At 41.0% G+C, this 22617-nt stretch overlaps 1 protein-coding gene across 2 annotated transcripts in view; it reads right to left on the minus strand.

Annotated features, from left to right (window-relative positions):
• Positions 1–1220: 1220 nt before the first annotated feature.
• The window catches only part of LOC104911957 (uncharacterized), a 62426-nt gene continuing 41029 nt past the window's right edge, over positions 1221–22617 (minus strand). For both annotated transcript variants that reach the window (XR_014884694.1, XR_014884697.1), the window contains exons 2-4: positions 14756–14917; positions 13154–13224; positions 1221–5645 (exon numbers count right to left, since the gene is read on the minus strand). The gene's annotated coding sequence lies outside the window, so the exon portion shown is untranslated. The remainder of the gene's footprint in view (positions 5646–13153; positions 13225–14755; positions 14918–22617) is intronic.

Below are 22617 nucleotides of genomic sequence, written 5' to 3' on the forward strand. Positions count from 1 at the left end.
ACTTGTTTCTTCTAAAGCTGGTATTTGCCTTACAGTCCTCATCATGCATCAATGACTAAAAACATTTACAGCAATGTCTGAGACAGAAACTGGAAGTTTTATGCAGGATTTAATCATGATGCTGTATTGACAGTATTGGGGAAAACTCATCAAGATTGTAAAAAACAAAAGCATATAGAATCACAGAATCATCTGAGTTGGAATGGACCCTTAAAGACCATCTGGTCCAACCCCCCTACAGTGAACAAGGATACCCACAGGTAGATCAGGGTGCTCAGAGCCATGTCCAGCCTGACCTTGAGTATCTACAGGGATGGGGTTTTCAACAAACCCATGCCAGTGCCTCACCACTCTGACTGTAAAAACCTTCCTTACATACAATCTAAATCTTCCTTCTTTTAGTTTGAAACCATACCCCCTTGTCCTATCACAACACACCCTACTGAAGAGTCTGTCCCCCTTCCTTCTTACAGTGCCTTACAGACACTGAAAGTCTGCTCTCAGGTCTCCCCAGAGCCTTCTCTTCTCCAGGCTGAACAGCCCCACCTCTCAGCCTGTCCTCATAGGAGAGGTGTTCCACCTCGGGATAATTTTTGTGGCTCTCCTCTGTATGCACTCCAACAGGCCCACATCTCTCCTGTACTGAGGACTCCACACCTGGACACAGAACTCTAGGTGAGGTCTCATCAGCACAGAGCAGAGTGACAGGATCGCTTCCTTCAACCTGCTGGCCACAGTTCTTTTAATACAGCCCAGGATAAGGTTGGCTTTGTGGGTTGTGAGGGCACATTGCTGGCTCATGCCCAGCTTGCCATTCACCAGTACCCCCAGGTCCTTTTCAGCACGGCTGTGCTCCATCCTTACATCCCCCAGCTTGTATTGACAGTGGGGGTTGCCATGACCCAGGTGCAGATCTTGCACTTGGATTTATTGAACCTCATGAGGTTCATCTGGGCTACTGCTCAAGCCTGCCTGGGTCTCTCTGGATGGCAGCCTGTCCCTCAGGTGTGTCAGCTGCACCACACAGCTTGGCATCATCTTCAAACTTGCTGAGGGTATGCTTGATTCCATTGTTGATGTCATTGATGATGATATATGATTTAGCTGACATTCTAAAGAAATACAAGCAAGTATTTGAGCACTCAGAAATGAGTTCACTGTGGTCTTCTCTCAAATACAGCTTTCGAACACACATTACAATAAATGAAAACCATACAATATAAAATTATAATATGTTTATTACAGTGGAGTATAGCATTTGGGAAATATATAAGATTTGCTATGCTATCCTATAAACTTGAGTAATACTGGATTTTTTCTCAAAATACTTAATAAAATAGGTCACATATATTTAAAAAAATAAAATAAAGGCTTTCAAAGGTACAGTTGTTTTCCTCAGGTAATAGAGGATTTAAAGCATTATCAAGATCTTGACCTGAAGAGTGAATTCATTGTGAACGATTCCACTCATGCTCTGTACCAGTTTGGTGGAATGGTTAGTCAATCACACAGCGGGGTGTCCCAAGAGTAACTATTTTTAAATCTCCCTAGATTTTTTTTCTTCATTAACTTCATTTCTTCTATCAATAATTTTTTTCTTTTCATAACCATGCTATTCACCACAGCCAAGGACTGGTATAGCTGAAACAAGTACTACGTAAAAAGATCTCATGTGTGTTCTTTGCTGTCAAATCTGACTGCTAAAAAAAATGAATTCCATTAAAAATCTGAAGGGTACTTTTTGTTATTTGTTTTCTGGGAGAGGGGATAGAGGTTTATTTTGCCACAGAGGTCTTGCCAGAAGTTAGTTGAAGCCTTGCTGATTGGCCCTATACTTTCTGAGGTAAAAACTGTCTTGTACATACTTCCATCTCTTCCTTACATTCAAGAGCTGTGAACTATTGAGGCTCAAGAGACATGGGCTGTAAATAAACTTGCAAATTAGCGAGACGTAATGAGAATGTAGTAGGTGCCAATCCTGACCTGACAGACCAGAAATCATGACTGAATTGCTAGAGCTTGCCTGTTGGGAACACATTCAAAATTTTAGGTTGAGCACATTTCTCTCAAAAGTGAGTGTTGTCAATGAGCAAATGTAGAAGGGTATGGTGTCTTATTTTAACACTACCTATCTGAATGTATCCAGCTGGGAAACAACAGCACAGTGTAAGAGTAAAGTAAAGCGATCCCTAAGTGCCAGAGCCCCTCCCAGTATTCAACATCATTTTCAGGAGGGTGATAAAGTTAATTGGGAGTTTCCGTGAAGTTGTCTCCTAAGGTTTTTCCATTCTTTCCTGGATGATTAGAGTTTTCTGAAAGCACAGCAGATGGAACTTGGCATGTGGAGTACAGCGCAGTATAACCAAACACCTTTTGGTGTTGAATGCTACAGTTCCTTACAGGAGTCCTAGGTATAAAGAGGGGAAAAGATTGGAGGGATGCTGATAAAGCAAAGGACCAAGAGGGACTAGGAGAAACAATCAAACTTTCTCCAGCATTGCACAAAATTGGGAAGAGAAATAACAGATGGTAATTCCTTTGATGCAAGCTACCCATCTGCTAAAGCTTTGCCCATGATCTCCCGGAGATACTATATGGAAAAGCTTCAGAGACATCCTGTGAAAGGCAAATGTAAATGTGGGTTGTATAGAAAAAGACATAAGAGAGAGTAATTCTGCTCATGGAAGGGAACATAACAAGAAGGGGAGATATGTTTCCACTCAGCTCTTGATAAGTCCCAAAATAGGCTTGTCAAAAGCAGGAACGACTCAGCTATATAGGACAACAACTGCTTCCCAGTGTCCTACCTTGAATACAGATGAATGATAGCATTTTCTGACAAACCAACTGAAGCTCGTACAAAGATTATTTTGTATTTGTGGAGCCAGATCATGCTGTCCTGCAGACTGAGTCCTATCACTGATGGCGTCTCTGATCACATCTGTCTTCTCTGTCTGCTTTGATGAGCAAAGAGGCAGTATATCTTGATCGCATTTGGCTTTGATGCCTAATGATTACTGTTTATCACTTCTTTTAAGATGAAAAAGTTCATGAATCTTTCTGTATTGCAGGCTGTCTGAAAACTCAGGCAGCTATTACCTTCTCATCTACGTATGTGAAATGAATGCAACAATCTCTGCAGAGAGAGCCTACAAACTTACCTGAAAGATACACAATATTTAGGAGCAATCTGTACAACCACAGGAAAATAAGTATGGGCAACTGATCACTCTCCTGCTTCTGCCTGACTTCCAGCTGGCACCAATCACTCAAAGACATAAGAAACATCCCTCAATGAGAATATAAACTACTATGGGGAATATAATGTAATGTCTCCAGGTGAAGGGAGAAGACCAAATACACCCACCTCTCCTCCTATGTTGTTTTTAAGAGAATTCCCTCCACTTAGTATTATGAGAAAATGGCAGCTTCTACATTTTAGGAGATATGGCAATTTACTGATGTTAGTTGCAGAAGGGGAGGTTGATTTGCAAACTTGTCAGGGATTCTCTCTGCAAGGGATCTGTCAGAGTAGAAACATGTTTTGAAAATGAATTAGCAGGATGAGAGACTTGTTGTGAACAAGAAATTCCTTACAGAAATGGCCAGGGGAGGTGTATCTCTTGGCTGACCTCATATAAGCATATAAGTTGTTGTCCTTTGATTCTAGCCCATGGAAAGTTGAAAGAGATGCACACCCATGCTTATGTTTCACAGTTGTCCAGAGAAAAGGGCAAGCAAGATAGTTTTTTTCATTGTCTTTCACAACAAGCTGTTGAGACTCAGTACTGGGTAAATAAATAGCAAGATTTAAACAACTACTCACACACATTTACTTGTGGATTTGTTTATACATAATGATATTAAAGGAACATCATGACTTTGCCTTGATCAAAGGTTGAATGATTGAACATAATGAACCTGTAGAATAATGGAGACAACTGAATATGATGAGCCTTGGGACAGACCACAGATCAACAAGTGGACGGGAGAGCAATACCTCCAACTGCTGGGAAGGTGATATCATCGTGGACAGATTTGGCTGGTGACCTCTGTCAACATCTGGCTATAAACCCTCCATCATTAGAGAGGAAAAGAGTCTTGGGAAGGATATAGCTCTGAAGATGTGCAATACTGCTTGGAATTGAGGTGGGATCAAGCTGAATGCTGCTGCCCAAAGCACATATACAAGGGTGAGACCTCACTGCCTGGTTGAAAAAGTGATCATCAGCACATCACAGAGAGTGGTAAGGATTAACTCACCCAGTGCAACCTTCAGGAATGGCAACCTGCCACTCTGATCCTTGTCAGCAAAGTCTTGGGATGAGATCAAAGGATGAAGTGGATCCTCCCTTCCTTGCTCAGGAAACGTGGCCAGAAGTATATAGGCGCTCCCACTCTCACAGGCAACAGAAGTGAGGAAGTGAGCTGTTTAGTAATATAGCTCAGTAGTCCTTTCCAACATGCAGCTTTCACTTTAGTCTGGGGCTTCAAGAACTCCAGATTCTACTGTCTCAATGGAGAGGACTGGATAAAAATATCAAGGAAGTAAGAGGAAACTTACTTAGGTGACTAAGCACTAAAAATGAAGTGAGAGGTATTATTACAGGCAGTCTGGCAGATGAAACTTGGTGTTGAAAAATTAGGCTATATACAGGAAAGCTGTTGGGAGCCTAAAGGGAAAAGAAACCTCACCATTAAGCAAAGTTCCTTTTAAACTATCTCTATTAATCAGCTGTGGTTGTAATGACTGAGAGTAATAAATGTAGGAAGAGGTCACATTGCCTGTTCTAGGACTCACTTTCTTTTTAACCAGTGATTCACTTGAAGAGAAAAGCAAAAACACATTTAATGTGGACAAAACTTGCTGGTGAGTCATTTCCTGACACCACTTGGTGCATGGCCCCACAAACTGCTGGGGTGCTGCAGAGACAGAGGAGCTGGGACCCTGCGGGCACACGCTGCTTCCCCAGTACCCTCATACCCAAACCTGATGCCTGCAATTCAGTATTAATTTAGTGTGGCTAAACTGCCTCCTCTGAGTGCAGCTAACCCATACACAACTAAACTGGCCATGAGAGTGTGAAGAATGGAAGGACAGCACAAACTTTAAAAAAGCCTTTGAAGATAAAGTCTCTGCAGTCACTTGTTTTGTTTTCTCCACATCACGCAGAACTGAATGCTTTCACTGAATGTGTTAATAATGAATGTTTTTTGAATTAGGAATGATATCTTAAATAAAGCAGTATTTCTCTAAGCAATATTTTGCACTGAATTTTGGATACCTGCTGATACACATGAATGAATACTGATTCACAAACCACATGACATCTCATCATCCAAATCACTAAAACAGCTCTGTACTGATATGCAGGGACACTGGGAATACAAAATACCTGTTGAGAGTGCTTATTCTTTCAGGTGGAGAAGGTGAGTTTCTGAGGATGTTACTATGATAAATTCCAGATGTTTCTGCACTTCCCACGACATCATTTGCAGGCATTTCTTAACAGGTGGAAGCAGCGAGGACAGCTCACACCTACTGAATTAATTATTTGTTGTAGGCATCAGTGCTTTACTCTCTTGTGTTGTTCTTCCTTGTGGGTTTACATGTCAGCTGTTTCCCGGCAACTTCATTTAGTTCCCTGAAAGACAAAAAGCTGCTTGTTTCATTTTTGAGCTACTTTGTTGTTTCCTAAATCCCTCTTTGACACTCTTTTTTTTGTCCTCTCTGCTCCGCTTTACACTCTGTTCTCCTCAGGCCTCTCTTGCTGTCATCCCAGCAGCAACACCAAGTTGTCCTAGTTAAGCTACATTTCTTCAGATAATTTATTTTCATATTTATGCCACACCAAGTAAAAGACGAGAAGTCTGTCTCCTGCAAACCTGTTAATAAAGTGAAATTTTGCAGCACTTCTATATATAAATCTAATGTAAACAATGCTGTCATCACATTATTATGTGTTCAGCTGCTATATGCTGGCAGAACACTGATAAAGTATGCACATGATAGATTCACATCATAAAAAAGCACCTATAAGAGAATTATATACCAATGAGAACAACTATTTTTCACTCAGTAAAATGAAAAGTGCCAAAATCAGCAAGGAGTCATTGTGAATGTGTTGATCGTAAGTCTAAGGTTATTCTATGGTCATAGCACTAAAGAAGGTCTCAGACAGACACCTCCTCCCCAAGACAGGAGTTGTTCTGCCATTCCTTACAGCTGTCCTGCACTTGAAGATTTCACTGATGGAGATTTCACTGTCAGGATGAACAGTGGAAGCTGAAGCCTCTGGCTTTGCCTTACAACTGGAGGAAAAGGTTTGCCCAACAGTATGGGAGGCAAAAAAAATTTGGAAAAAGAGGTATTTGTATTTTGTTTGGTTGGTTTCCTCAGCTTGGAAAAGAGATGGCTGAGGATGAGACAGAGGTCTAGAAATCCATAAATCACATGGAGAAAGTGGCGAGGAACTGATAAGTCATTATTTTTCTTGAGGCAAGAATTATGGGACACTAAATTAAATCAACAAGTAAGCAGGTCAAAGACAAATGAAAGAAAACACTTTTACACGCAGTGTCTAGTTGCATTGCAGGATATAACATCCTCTTTTGTTTTGAAGGCCCAAAGTATAAGCAAACTACAAAAGCCATTAGGCAGATTCATGGATGAAAGGTCTGTTAAAAGCAGCTGGACATGATGATGTAGATACAATTTTCAGATCAGAAAGTCTTGCTGGAAACTGATACAGGGCTTAGATAAGGACAGGAAAATCACCATCATAAGCAAAACATTTCATATAGGGAGATTAATGTAGTTCATTGCCTATTACTAGCAGACTAGAGCAATAAGAACTAAAAACAAACTAAAACCACCAAGCCTTACTCTCTTCAGCATCCCCCCGTCCCAAGCACACAGGGGAGCAGGCAATGGGGGCTGTGGTCAGTCCATAACTCATATCTGCTGCTTCTTCACGGTCACTCTCCTTCACCTGCTCCAATGTGGGATTCCCCTCACAGGATTCCGTCCTTCCCAAACTGACTACACATGGACTGCCCACAGGCTGCCGTTCTCCCAGCGCAGCTCTAACATGTCTCCATACCACAGGGCCCATCCTTCAGGCTCTGCTCCAGCACAGGTCCCCACAGGCAGCAGCTCCCCCAGCCCTTCTGCCACACTGTGGTCTCCTCTCCATGGGCTGCTGTCCCCAGAGCACACCCAGCAGTGCTCACGTCTCAGCTCTGGCAGCAATAGGTACCTTTTGGAGCAGCTGGAGCTATCTCTGATCTGACATGGGGCAATGCTGGGCTGCTCACAGAGGCCACTCTGCAGGCCCTTGCTACCAAAACGTTGCCAGGCAAGCCCAATGACAAGGAATTTAAGAGACTTAAAACCAAAGTACTAACCTATGTATTCAAATGTAACTTACCGTTCAGCTCATGTCCCAGCTAATGCCGAAGATGTTTTAGGATACCAATTGAAAGATCTGTTTTCCATTGTGATAAGGAATGGTAATTATGAGGACCATCTTGACAAATAGATACTGTAAGAAATTAGTATTACTAGAAGATAAATCTATTTCCTTAGCAAAAATAATATACTGTTGTACCTCAGTGCCTTCCCAGCAGATTAAGAGAAAATGTTTCAAATAATGGATGCCTATGAAATACTTTAATGTTCATTTGTTTTCATGAGACACCTAGGATTTATTATTTTAATCTAAAAATAATTTTTAATTATGCGGGCATATACCTGAGGTTATTTATAACCCCACTGAGCCTTGCAACTGCTGACAGTTGTTCTTCAAAGACAATCATTGTTTATCACTTTTGTTCCATATATTACTGAAACTTAAATCAAATTACTATGCGTGAAGGTCTGTTAACTCAGTTACAGAGGAAAGATTGGCTTCCATTCAGTGTCTGCAGTTCTTTAAATTCTTTCAGTGTCTTCAACCTAGAAGTAGGTGGTAGATATTTCATTTGAGTTTGTTTCAGTGTATTTCCATGGGAGCGGGGCTATTTATAGTCTTCTAGAGAGAATACTAATAGATTCCAGTAGCCTCTTCCCTAAGGATTCTCCTGCCCTCATAGGCCAATAGCCTCACTACTTGCATAGAACACTGCCTAAATAGAAAAAGCGTTGTAATATTTGAAAGACAGGCTGGGAAAGGGGGAAGATCTCCCCAAAGAGGTGTGGTTTTGTTGTTTGGAGCTTTTTTTCCAACTCCATTTCTCTATGTTTGATTGAATTATTATTAAACTTTACTTGCATCAGAAAAGCAGGGTGATCACGTCTCATTTTCCAACAGAAATTTCCATATAGGTCAGCCTTTTTGATCTTATAATATTTTGCAGCAGTGGAGAACAAACTCAGTCAAATGATCATCAAGATGAGGAAGCTAGAGCTAGATTACTGGAAGATTTTGTCCCCATTTTTTTCTCTTATTCAGCCTAAACTACTTTATTTTTAGATTACATCACTTTGCTTCCCTTCCATAAATACTCCCATCTTCTCACTTTGACGGCAAGACCATAATTAATTTACAGTAAAATATTTGAACTCAGAGCAGGCTCACAGAGCACGATTTGCAGATTTTAATAGTTCTTTGCCATCTGCAGTCTCCTCTTCCAATTATCATCTACTGTCATATTTTCATACCAAAATGAATAAACTTTAATTCAACTGGTAAAGCCCCAGGTGATCTGCAGAAGATACATGCTGAGCCCGAATTTTGATTTTCTCATATCATGTGCAAATGGCACTGTCTCTTCTTTGGCATTGTGTCCATCACATCCAACATGATGTCCAAGACACGTCAGCTGTTCCACCTAGAAAACAAGTACTGGATAATCCATACAATCACTGCACCTTCTGCACAGCTGGAGAAGACCCCAGGCTATGTCTCATTTGTCTGTTTATCAGCAGATGATAGGGCAAGGACCCTATTCACTGGGTCTTCAGAGGAATCTTTAAACACAAGCGTAACTCTTAAAGTCAGGTTGATCACAGAATTAAGAAAAAACATCAAGACCTGCACTAACTTCCTTTCTTCAGCTTTTTTCAGCATCCTACCCAGCCATTGTCACTTTTCTAGGTAGCCTTCTTCTGCTTTATTCTACCTGATTCTAGGTTCTGACTTCTTACTCTCTCATCAAAGAATTCCCTTAAAAAAAAAAATCCCTATCTTCTTTTACCAATGACTTTCCTTACAAACTTTTGTCCCCTACCACATCACACAATGCTTGTTGCAATCTTAGATAATTTAATAGGTTCTACAAATAGAAGACAAAATTATTCTGATTAGTTGAACCAACTCTTTTTAATTTACTTTTCAGGAAGTCTTAACAACAGAAAACCCTAACATTCTAGTTAAAAGTAATTCACTATATCCATTTATGGTTTTGCTGGTATATCTTTTTCATCAAGCACAATCAGCTTTGCAAATAACACATTTCTGATATCTTTGGTCCATTAGAATAGTATAGTTAACATGAAAGTTTCTGAATTCAGATGCATGACTTGAAACAGTTTGATTTTTTCAGTTCGCACAGAGAAGTTCCTGCTAACTGGGTCAACTGGAGGACGGTGTTTAATTACAATTTAGAGTGGCCATGGCCATATGTTTCCTGAGGAGACTGTCTTCTAGAGTTATGAAGTTCAGAGGGAACTATCCTGCTTTCTAAATTCCTTTTAACCACAGTGGTAAGGAACCTAGGTGTGGCTGAATCCACTCCTAGTTCCAGACTCAGACAACTTTTTATGTCTAAAGAATTGTACGTGCACAATTACAGATATAATTTTACCAATCATTCAAGACTAGCTTGGATGGGATTCTGGGCAGCTTGATCTAGTGGTTGCCAACCCTGACCATGGCAGGAGCATTAGAACTAGATGATCTTTAAGGTTCCCTCCAACCTAAGCCATTCTGTGATTCAAAGCTTAGAAAGATTAGCAAGCTATTAGTCACTTACCAAGAATCATAGAATCACAGAATCACAGAATCATAGAATCGCAAGGTTGGAAACAACCTGCAAGATCATCTAGTTCAACCATCCTCCCATTGCCATTGCTTCCACAAGGCTCTAAACCATATCTCGCAGCTCCTCATCCAGACGCCTCTTGAACACTGCCAGGAATGGTGACTTCACCACCTCCCTGGGCAGGCCATTCCAGTGCCTGACCACTCTGTGAGGATCTGTCCTGACAGGGAATCTCTTGATGCCAAGTATAAAGAATCCCTGCAGCAAATATAACCTTGAGAGTTGTCCCTACTTGAGGGGAGATCCTGTTGTGAAGCCCTCTGTCATATAGGAAAGCTCAATGGGCTCTTGGGCTGCTCACTGTTTATGGGGTAAATTGATTGATTCAATCATATCTTACTCTTCCAGATTTGGCTTGAGCTGGACATTGACCATCACATGTCTATTGTGTTGTCATGTTTCCTTCAAATCCATTGTGAACTGGATGCAGTCATCAAGACCTGTTACATCCATCAAGACTATCAGCAGTGATCATCACTTGACCAGAGTTATGGGGAAATAAAAGTTGGACTGGGAGCACACTGTTACAGCAGGCATTGTACTTTTAACAAGAACAATTAGTTGCACTTTTTTTTTTTTTTTTTTTTTTGGACAATGAATAGTTAACTCATTTCTTGATATAAAAGCAAGTTTTGAAGAACTAAAATATCCCATAAAGAAAATCTTCAGTTTACAGAAACTGTCACTGAAATGAAATAATTGCCTGGTGAAATTCATGGAAGAATGTATTTAAGCTGAAGTCAAGCTCAGTATTTTTTCAAGTGATCCAAAATTTCTCATTCTGAAGCACATCTGTAATAACTTGCAACTGTGCTACACAACACAAATCACAGTGCAGAATGCAAGCCTCCATTTTTTCTTAACGGTTTGATTTCCCTGCCACAGTGTGTGCTGCAAAATTCAGTGTGTTCTTTATTTTAACACCATGCATGATGCTTTATATGGGTCACAGGACTCTCACAGCACTCTGAAAAATATGTCTGACCAGGAAACATCCAAGATATGATTCAAAATATTGGAAAAGGTATATTTTTTAAATTAAGCCCTATTTTTTTAAATGACTTAATCTTGAAGTTATTCACATGGTTATTAAACAATGAAATTATTTGCATTGTTATAGAGCCAAGATCTGTTATCAGTCACAACAAATTCATTTTAAGTGGTGTTGCACCAGAATTTAGTCTGTCTTACTACACCCACTACAGCACACTATTCAGTTTCAAGAATGTTAGGCTGGTTTGTATTGTTGCAAATTTTTAATGTTTCTAAATCAAAATCCTGGGGAGAAAATATTTCCTATTTGCATTCCAATTTAGGCCAAAACTAATGCTGCTTTTTATCATTTTTTCTTGATTACTTTTCCATCCAGCTCTAGCTGTAAATTAACCCCAACTCTCTTGAAGCCTGCCACGTGAGTTGGATTAGATGAGCATCGGCATTTCTGCCTGTAATTTGTATCAGAGGAACCACTAATGAAAAAAATTCCTTCAACCCTCTCTGAGATCACAGGTAGCTATATGTCTTCTTTTCACTAGAATATTTACAGGACATAGTTTTGTGATGGGGCTTTGTATTTCATACCATTGATAATTGGACTTGGTGACCTTGACGGCTTTTTCTACGGTAGATGATTCTCTTACAGGACTCCTGTGTTACAGTGCTGCTTGTCTCACTGCACTTTGCATCACTGTCGTTTCTACTGTAGCTCACAAAGTTATTTTCATAAACAACAATAGAGTGGTCCTCACCTTGGTTCAGCACCAAGGAATATGCAGTATTATTAAACAAACTTCAATATATTTACAGATAAATTAAAAGAAAACAAAAGATGACTAAAAATTGTATGAAGACCTGATGCATAATTAACATTAATTATTTTTCTTCAGAGAAGACTATTTAAAGTGAGATGTTTATACAGGAAAACAAGATTTTCTGAATACTTGTTTAACTCTATGATATACTGCTAAATGAAAACTTCTTTTGATGGTATTGTGTAGTTAAAAAGTCTTGGTGGCTGTACATGGAACTGGTGAAATTCATGGAAGAATATACTTAAGCTGAAGTCAAGCTCAGTATTTTTTCAAGTAATCCAAAATTTCTCGTTCTGAAGCACTACAATAAAGCATTCCTTGCAATGTCAGAGTACTCAAATACTTATAAGCATGTTGAGGAAGTACTTAGTGTGACAGTTCTGGAACTGCAAGTACCAAGAGGTTTTACAGTGTAGAATTTTCTTAATGCGTCAAATTTGACTTTCAAACAACAGAGCTGTGTGTGAAACCAGGACTCAGACAAACCATGCTGATGAGACCTCCTGTCAGGGCAGACCTCACAAGTTGTCATGGCTTGAAACAACTACACTATACTACATTCCTAAGAGGGAAGCTAGAATATGTTTATTGAGGTAATATGGATGCAATATCATGATTTAACAAAGCTTAAGTGTAAATAAGGCAGCAACTGAACAAGATTTGAGATGGCTGGCTACACTTGATTATTTACTGCATAGATGAAAGGGTAAACACACACATGTAGGAGACCCTCCCTGAGTCACAATTATCAGAGTGGACCCTCTTGCTTTCTAAATTCTTTGACCACGGAACCAAGGAGCCTAGGTGCAGCCAGATCCACCTAGTCCCAGACTTGGACTTATATATAAGGGATTAAATGTGCACAATCAATCTAAGGTGTGATGTTAGCGAAGTTAACAAAGTCTAAAACAAACTATTAGTTGTTTACTGAGGGTCTGTGTTGGCAAGATGTACAGGATCTCTGCTCAGGTGTAACCTCAAGAGGCATCCCTACTCAAGGGCTGTTGTGCAGCCACTGCCATGCAGGAGAGCTCAAAGGGCTTCTTGGGCTGCTTACTACTTATAAGGTACAATGATTGACTCATAGTTTGCTTATCAGGTACGTGCTCAATTGGTCCTCAGCTGTTGAAACAGGTGTCTGCTATTAGTTCCTTCAGCTTCCCCTAGCTGGAAACAGATTTGTGATCCTTATCAGTATATTTACTTGTTATCTTCCTGTGCACGGCCTTGTGTGCCAAATCACACAAGCCCACCACCCTGCATATGAGATACAAACCTGGCTCCAGCCACACACTCACCAGGAGAAATGCTCCTGCCCAGATGCCAGTCTCTGAAGAATTCAGCTCCAAGATACAACCTCACCCGTGCACTGAAAAACAAGAAGAGAAACTTATCCATGCGATTCTTTATCTGATGAGATCTAGACTGCCAAATCCATAGGCACGTAAGTTTTCACCCTTTACTGTAGGACTGCAGATATCTCAAACTATCCTCATACATCTCAACAGCACAACTCATGCTCCCACTTCCAACATAAGGCTGGGGTGCTGCTTGTCAAAGTGCACAGTGACAAGAGATGGGTGTATCCTAAAACATACTTCTTGCTTAGTGTTGCTTCCTGCTTTTGTTGTTGGATTGTTGACAAGTCAAGTCTTTATCACATTTAAACACCCCCTGCCCATCTTCTGTGTGAGTACTGCTGTCCTGAGTGGAGCAGAGAGGGCAGGACACCCTTGACATCTCCATATATTTCATGCACAGTATCACAGAGCTATAAATTAAGGTTTGCCGCATTGTATTTGCTTACAAGAGTAAAGCAAGCCATGACTACAGTCATGGCCTGCTCCGTTCTCAAAACAGTTCAAATGTGTAAGGCCCTGAGGTTTTCCCGCTCTGCGTGGTGCCTGTTTCACTGGGGGTAAGATCAAGCGAGTTAGACAAATCATTTTCCAAAAGTGTCTATCATAACATCATCCCTAATATTATTTTTTATTATTATTTCAATTATAAAATCCTATTAAATTTATTCTAATTGTTCACATAGAAAGCATTTTATGTTATAACTTTATAAGACAGACTCCCCACACCATTACAAACTGGTAACAATGGCTTGCTTCATAGTGTCATACTTTGGGCCATCATATTCCCTGAACAATCCACTCAGAGAATAAATGTAATTGTTGATATTTACAGGCACTTCACTGGGAAAATAAGAGGAGGGAGCTTGCAACATGATGTATCTCTCAAGAAGGCTGTGGCAATCCCAGGCTGCTCATAGATCAGCCCTTTCACTCATTTCCCCTTTCAGGAGGAGCCAGTGTCAGCCCAGAGCATTGCTTGCTTTTGGCAGACATATTTTAGGAAGTGGTTTACTTCAGTAAACACAACTGAGCATGGTACAGACATACTCCTGGTAGCACATGTAGACGACTGTTGGGAGCCAAAGATGGGTCCTGGCTTGCTTCTCCACACAGATCTGCAGTGTATTGTTTCTATATGTATGCCCAGACCAGTGTTCTCCTAGGTGCCTCTGCACCAAGCATTGCTGTGCAAGGTGCACACACGCCATGCTAGCCTTGCAGATAAGGATGGGTCATTCCCCAAATCCTCATCAAAAGTGTGAAGCACTCAGCTCCTGCCTTTGAAAATCTTCCCCCTAGAACTCATTCCCCACATAGTGTTCCTCCCTTCCACTCCTCTTAACACCCTTCAAGCTGAAGCCCAGGTGTATAACTCACAGTTGATGTTTTCATGCCTGCAATTGGCTTCCGATCTTGAGACCACTGACAGCTCACTGAGCTGTAGCCTTTGCACCTCTCCCTTCCCAAGGACATCAAGATAATTGACTTCAGTCAGAACACTTCCCATTCTGGCCACAGCTGAGTGAAGCAATCACTTACTGAGGTGATCATTAGTTGAGGTAATCTCGGAACACTCCCATTGGTGCAGTTCCAGTGCTCTCCAATCGGTGCCATCACCAAACTTCTCAGACCAGGCCACTGATCAAGGAGAAGGAATTCCACTCCTAGACTGGGCATGGCTGCCCCAACTCACTGCCCTCCCTGCAAAGATCAAAGCACAAATAGCAGCTTATCTTGAGATTGCAAAGTGGCCCAGGGGCTGCACCACCCCACTCTGTCAGTTTAAGGGCTGCAGAAGAAAATCCTAAATATCTTAGAGTCTGAAGAATTACAAGGTTACTTTGTTTTCAATCCTAATTTTTCATAGCGCAGGCTTCTCTGCTGGCAGGCAATTTCATGAAGATACGGTCCAATAAACTGACTTCAAACAGCGAATCGATCTCATGATTTAAAGTAAGAGCCCAAACTCCATGGGCAAGTCATAAAGCAAAAATTTCATTAGAAAGAGAGCTGCAATGAGCGTATCTAATAAAGGACATCCTAATAGTTTTACGTTCAAAGCAGCCTTTAATGATAAAAAAACTGAAATAATTGTTCATGAATTGTTTTATGCAGTTAACTTAGAAGAAAAAGAAGCTCCACCTTGATCCTGCATACAGCTGCCTGACCCAAAAACCAAGAAAGACTCATGGATCGGCAGTTGAGCAAGATCTCTCACAGTATTTCTTTTCTTCCTTCTTGTCACAGAAAGGATAGTGAAGAAAATTGGACTGACAGATATTCCCCTACACTGGAAGAAAAAGTAGAGCAGAAGAAAATCTGTTCATTTTTACCTGTGGAATTTCACATTATCCCACATAAGGTCAAGTTTCTCTAGCAAACAAGTAGAAAATTCTAAAACTCTTTGTTATAAGATCACCAGGACAACTACCAAATGCCAGTTTCAAAGTATATATATCAAGCTAAGACCGAACTGCTAACCTGCACCACAAGAAATGACAAAACAGACCAAAATTTTATATGTCTCAAGTCAAGACATTTTCAGTAGGGAGGAGATGGAATGGAAAGGGATGACCATCTGAACCCTATCCCAGCCACAAAAATCCATTCCCCAGCAGCACTATTGCCCCAGGGAGGCAAAGGAGGAAATCACAGTCATCTACTGGAGAAAGAGACTGCGGCAGCACAACTAAAGGCCATTTGTGTTACAAGATATGGATACAGAGTCACCTGTGGGACTGGACAGCCTTGGGATGAAGATGTGTGGTGTCCTGCAAAATGAAGGCTATTTAAGAGGATGAAGCAATAAGGATCTGTTCTATCACCTTAACACAAAGTTAATCGCACCAATCAACAAATATCTTGCCTGGATACTGATGGTATATTTTCATAACTGTTTTAATAATTTAAAAAAATGACATTACTCTTGTACATCTTTATTTACTTCAACTTAGTCTGTGTTGATTCTAACTCATATACACTCTTTGCTCTAATATGTTTTTTTTGTGTGTGTGGTTTTGGGGGTTTTTTTATTTATTTATTTTATTATTTGGTATGGTAAAGCCCAGATGAGTATTAAATAGTCATTACTTTAAGTGGTTCTTCATTCTACAGCTACAGTGATAACATCTGCATGTTGGGTCGTACCTTGTCTTAGATGGAAAGAGGTTCTGTGGAGAAACCAGTGCTATGGAAGGAAACCTGCTGTGGTGCTGCATGTTCTTACCTTTCTTTGCCCACTACCTCACATAAAACCAAAAACTGCAGAAGTCAGAACTGTAGGTACACCTAGTCCTTGTCACTCCGCTGCTTTCTGGTCCCTTCCTTCCAGCTTTTTGAGCCAGAGCGTTCCTGGGGGACCGTGGGGCCAGGCATTGCAGGCCGCAGGAGTGCTTGGAGGGGAAGAGCACACAGTGTGCAGGGAGCACGCAGTGGCTGTCTGCAAGGCTGAGAAGCGCAGCACAGTGGCTGTCCTTCTGTCCTTTAGCTCACATTCCTTCATCAAGCCGCAGTTTAATCCTACCCACCAGATCTCTGTGATTAGGGAAAAAAATCCACCAGCGCTGGAAAGCTGACAGTCACTTCTCTCATACCAATGTTATGTTTATTGTTAACACCAACCAAGACTTCCTTCCCTCCATGAACACGCACGAACTTCCTAAGCACGAGCATGAACACGATGCGAACATTTATTTTGTAGCACAGAAGTGAGATAGCACCAAATAGGGCTGTGATGAACAGAATGAATCTTTCAGTAACACTGAAAGCAACCTCCACACTGTCATCTAGTGGACTTAATTGTGATATCCAGAGCTTGGTTTAATATTACACTGTAATTTCCCTGGACACACAGCAACAAAAATACTTCATTTTTTCCTCTTTCGTGGTTTCTGCCTTTTCCCACCCAGTTCATTTGGGATTGCTCCTCTCTGAATCACCTTTTAAAGATAATCTCATTCCCTCCATTTTAATGCACAGCAATCCCTTTTTCCTTTGTCTTACTGTAATTTCCAAACCCCACTGCCAGCTATTGACTACAGAAACTCCTCTTTCTTCTCTTTTACTTCTTCACAGTAAGGTAGAAGTAACTTTCTTGTCCATGAAAGACAGAATAAATGCCCTTACGGGTTTTCTGTAAGTGATGCACACACTCAGTACCTCTCTTTTACCTCACACGACATCTCTGCGTCTCCAGCTCCACACTGTTTGCAGTCTTCTGCTCTGAGGAACTGCCCAATAAACTCAAGAGTTACACAGGTAAGGAATTTATGGCATACATTTATGCCAGTTATTTTTGCCTAAAACCCAATGAGTATGTAACTATAATAAACTTGGCAGAATACATGCCTGTGGTCAGGGTAACCCATAAAAACTGTGACACCAATTAAACAGGCAGATACACTTTAATATTTGTGGGTCACTCTTGGTCCATTTTTCAATTCTAGTATGTCCCATTTTTGAGCTCTGTCTTGCTGTGCTATATCCTACCAATATGATTTAGTCTAATTTAGTGAAAGTATTACCTCTATAAAATATCATAAGTAATAATGATAATGAATAGAGTTCTAAACATCCAATTCACCCTACTGTAAAAAAACTAAGATCATAGGCATTACTTACACCACATAACCAAAACAAAATTAAACCCTTCTGGTTTAGACATGGTAACAGTAAAAACATAAATGCTTTTCACACAGAGATTGCAGAACGCAGTAGGATACCACAGCAATATTAGGGTATTTAAGCCTATGTTAATGAGCTGGTAGAGGTTTCCTTGACACTAATTGCAAAAGGGGTGTGTGTGAGAGTGAGTGGAAGAGGGCTGGTGTAGCTAAGCCAGGAAGAGAAGGGGAAGAAGAGGGAAGGAGAGGCAGGAGAATCAGCCAAAAAAAAAATAAAAAAAAAAGGGAGTAAGAAGTGTTGAACGCAGCCCTGGAAGAAAACCAAGGCATGGTATTTCTTTTAGATTCCTTGCTTGCTGGAAAAATGGACAGACAGCTGCGAAATAGAAACTGCCATCCCCTCTCACTGCTAGAGGGTTTCTCTTGAGCTACACAACACGGACTCTCAAGGGCGTGAAAACACCAGCTCAGAGCGTGAGAGCTACAGCTGATGTTACTGGGGGCTTTATGAGCTCTGTGTGTGAAACAAGTTTCACAGGCCTTGAACAGAAACAATCCCATGGAGGATTTTTCTTTCTGTGCTTCTGCTGTCTTTTCCCTCTGGGGGAAAAAAAAACAACCTCTTTGCTATGGCTATAGATAAGTCCACGTTGATCACTGGTATCACAGCTTCTGGGCATCCTGGAAGCTACTGCATGCTGAGGATTGGAGGACACAGAGTACATGGTAACTCAATATCCTGGCCATGGGCAAGGAGTTGATTTTACATCTGCATGCACTACCCTTACAGCAAAGTTTAGTGCTCCCTTAGGGAGGAATTATTTTCCTCTTTAATCCCGTAATGAGTTAACTCTGGCTAGTAGCTGAAGGCACACAACTGCTTAGTCATTCCTCGTTTATCCATTTGCAGGATGGAGGAGGAAAGAGCAAAGAAGAGAATGAGAAAACTTGGTAAGATCACCTAATGTTTATAACCATAAGCAGAACAGACTTGCCTTGGGGAATTTAAATCATTTATTACAAATTAATATAAATACTTGAGTAGTGTAGGAAACAAATGAACAAAACAACAACAAATAAACTAATATATCCACACATAAGGGAAAAACTTTTCCTCCCTCATTCTCAGGGTCAACTTCACTCAGTCACCTCAGGCACCTCTCCTCCCTGCTTATTGCCACCACAGGCCACACTCAGTCCCTCCAGTGAAGCAGCCAGCAGAGCGGAGGGTGGGACCAGTTCCTCTCTGCTGATCCTTCCCTCCACCTTTTTCCTACGCTCCAGCATGGGACCTCAGTTGGCTGCAGATTCTTTGGCATCTATACAAACTAGCCAAAGCTAATGAGTTCCTTTGTGATATTGTAACTGAAAACAGGAGAATCTAAAAAACTAAGTCAACAAACTTTGTTAATCCAGCTACCTCCGTTACTAGTGAAAATTTGTTATTCAAATTAATATAGAGAAGTTATCAAGTACCTGCAACAAACCAAAATGGAGCTCCACTCATCCTTCTGTTGGCTCTGGCACAATCAGCATCTCTCACTTAGATCCCTGGGAAAGAGCTGTATGGCAGAAGATGTCCCTTATCCAAGGAGATGGTCACCACAGTGCCAGGAGGATACCCTGTAATCAGAACTTGATTTGCTGCTGTGTCTCAGGCATACTGATACCTCACTTGCCACATCCACAGTTTTCCTGGCTTTGACACACCTTTCCTCTCATGGTTCTGCTCCCAGAACTTTTTGGTGGGCACCCCGCTAACCACAGCTGACCTTTGTTCTATAAATCACATGCTGGTTTCTCCCATGCAGTTAACTCAGTTCCTCTTTGGTTAGCTGGTATTACACAAGATTGTGATGGCTCAGAACCCCAGGACTCATTTCTGCATGAAACATGCACGAGGCCTTTCCTGACTCCTATGGCCCAAAGGCACATGTCTACCACCAGTTTGTCTACCACCAGATCTAGCATGGGTTCACCTGGAGGCCACAGCCCCTCTAGGGAATTACCTGCTCTTCCATGGGCAGCAGTTACCTCAGGAGTACCTGCACCACCATGGAGCTCCTCCTCCTCCTCCTATCAGCATCCTTCTAGCTGTTTCTCATTCTCTTTTCTGTCTCTCTATACGGTGCTGTCTGTCACCCAAAGTCCCCCCAGCCTGGCTGAAGGGCTCAGCTATGCAGGGCACCTCCCAGCCTCCTCCCACAGGTGGGCTGCATGCTCCCCTCCCACTGCCAAAACTGTGCCACCCATATGCCATAAACCCTTATAGATCTGTCATCAGAAAAATATGCACATGTGCAAGCTGCTAGGTGGTTTCACACTCCAGTTTCCTTCTTGCACTCACTCTCATTAAACATTGCCTAGAGAACAGGAGGGACCTCTCAGTCTGATTAAAACCAAATACCCATTAAAAACATACCTGTTTGTTAATTTCAACCTTATTCATCAAGCATCGCTGATTCATCACTCACCACTGATCCATCAAAACTGTACAATCAAGCAGTAAAATCACAAATTTTCAATCCACGTAAGTGTTTTCTGCAAATTGTATCTACATCAGAATGACCCATGAATGCTCATACTAACCACAAAAGAGGACTACAGAAAGAGAGCAGGCATTTCTACTGGAACATGGAATCCCAGGGTTACCTCTGACCAGTCACAAGGAGGGAGCATCCATATATTGAGCCACTGTCAACTGTAACATACACATTTGGCCATTCCAAACACACGGACCAAAGCAGCAGGAGAGACTGTTGTCAAAACATTGCAGAAAAAGTCCCTATAGTTTCTTATTTCACTTGAAACAAAACATCCCAGAAGTACAGAGATACTTAAAGCCACCCACACTCATCCAGTACAGACAGCAGTGGGACTTCTCATCTTACTGTTTTTTTCCCTGAGAGCCTTCCTTTATACATTATGGATGGAAACCTCACCTCAGTGCTAAATTAACACAAGCCAAAAGCACTGTGGAGCTAGGGTTCACAAATGAATCTAGTGCAAGTCTCCTTGGGATATCACGATTATTAAATATCTCCTTCATCTTGCTCATTATGCCAGGGTGAAGCTCTCCCTGTGTGTGTCTATGTAGAGACAATGGTGACTTAAACTGAATATCTATTCTTATGGCAGAATATAATGATGTTTTGCAACATTAATATCATAAAACACCTTAACCTTTTTTATGTGCATATATATATAGTTACCTGCAATGTTATATCATGCCAGAATTTTGTGCTTTCTTCATGCTCTCTTTCCCTCACTTTTGTCTATACAGAGAATATCTCTTTGTTGTAACAGCATTTTTAAATGTAAGGTTTAAATACTCATGCATGATTAAGTTTTGTTTGTTGTTACTGAAGGTCACATCAGAGATGATATTTGCTTTGAAGTACTCATACTGCTGAATAGTTTCAACCATAGTCAGCTCTGTGAGATGCAGGGCAGAAATGCAGAAGAACGACATCAAGTTTTCCTACATTTTCTTGATGGCTCTCCTACCATGCTGCCCATATTGTATTAGGGCTGCTCCAAAAGTAATGCCTCCTATGTCACTACACTGGCCCATAATGTCAGAAATGAATGTGTGTGGTTCAGCAGCGACAGTTGAATCTTCCTGACAATGTTCCATTAAGTTTTGTTGCCATGTGACAGATGGCAGCAGAGGGGCAGCCTGACAAAATGGTATCTGACATTGAAGTGCAGATGAAGCAAAGGTGTGCCATGGAATTCCTCCACGGGGAGAAAATGGCACCCACTGACATTCCCCAACACTTGATAAACAATTATGGAGACCAAACTGTTGATGTGAGCAAAGCAAGGTGGTGCACTTCAGCAGTGGTGACAGCGACAGTGGGTCACCTCCCCTGGTGCAGATATTTACAAATGCAGCATGCAGGCTCTTTTTCATCCCTGACAAAAAACGCAGAGCTAATGGTGACAACTGTGCAGAAAAAAAGTGTTTTGTAGCTGAGAATTTGCTCTCTCTTTGTGTCTGTTGTAGTTCCAGTAGAAATAAATAGGAGACAGTACTTTCAGAGCAACGTATATAGCTACAGGTGATGCCCACAGGAAAAGGAGACAGGACCAGAGACAGTCATGTTCAGTCCTTCGTTATACAGGTCTGTGGTCATGCTGCTGTGGCCACAGTAAGAGATTTGATGTGAACATGTGATATTTCTGTGGATTTCCAGATTGCTTATTTTAAGGAGCAGATGGTTTTCAGGCTTTTCCTGCAGTTCCCTGTAGATGCTCCTTGTAGCCGTAATGCTGCTCCTTTCAGCTATTTCACTCTGAACAGCTGCCTGAGTGGACAATGGCCAATTTAGCAGTTCTGGCAATTTATCAAAGAGATTCCAATACTGGCCAAAGTGTTATGAAGTTAATACACTGGGGACTGGAACTGAATAGAGCAGTGTAAAAATAACTGTAATTGCACTGAATGCAGCATCATTAAGCTCAAACTGCAAATTACATTGAAAGATATTTGCTTCCAGAGCTTTACAAATTAGAAATGCATAACAACCTCTGACATATCCTGAGGATAACTGCCACTGAACTAATTATTCCATGTTGATAAGATCATACTATTTGCCCTTTGTCAATATCCCTTAGCAAACCAGTTGTGATAGTGAACAGTAAATAAGTAAAGCATTTTTTTTTCCTAAATGATTAAATTATTGTCTTGGTATTGACTCTTCTTTTTTCTTTTCTTTTTTTAATATTTTGATAATTGCTTAAATTTTTCTGTTTCACTGACAGAGATTCTTAATA

Source organism: Meleagris gallopavo, chromosome 1, assembly GCF_905368555.1.
Source record: "Meleagris gallopavo chromosome 1, MGAL_WU_HG_1.1, whole genome shotgun sequence".
Taxonomy (NCBI): domain Eukaryota; kingdom Metazoa; phylum Chordata; class Aves; order Galliformes; family Phasianidae; genus Meleagris; species Meleagris gallopavo.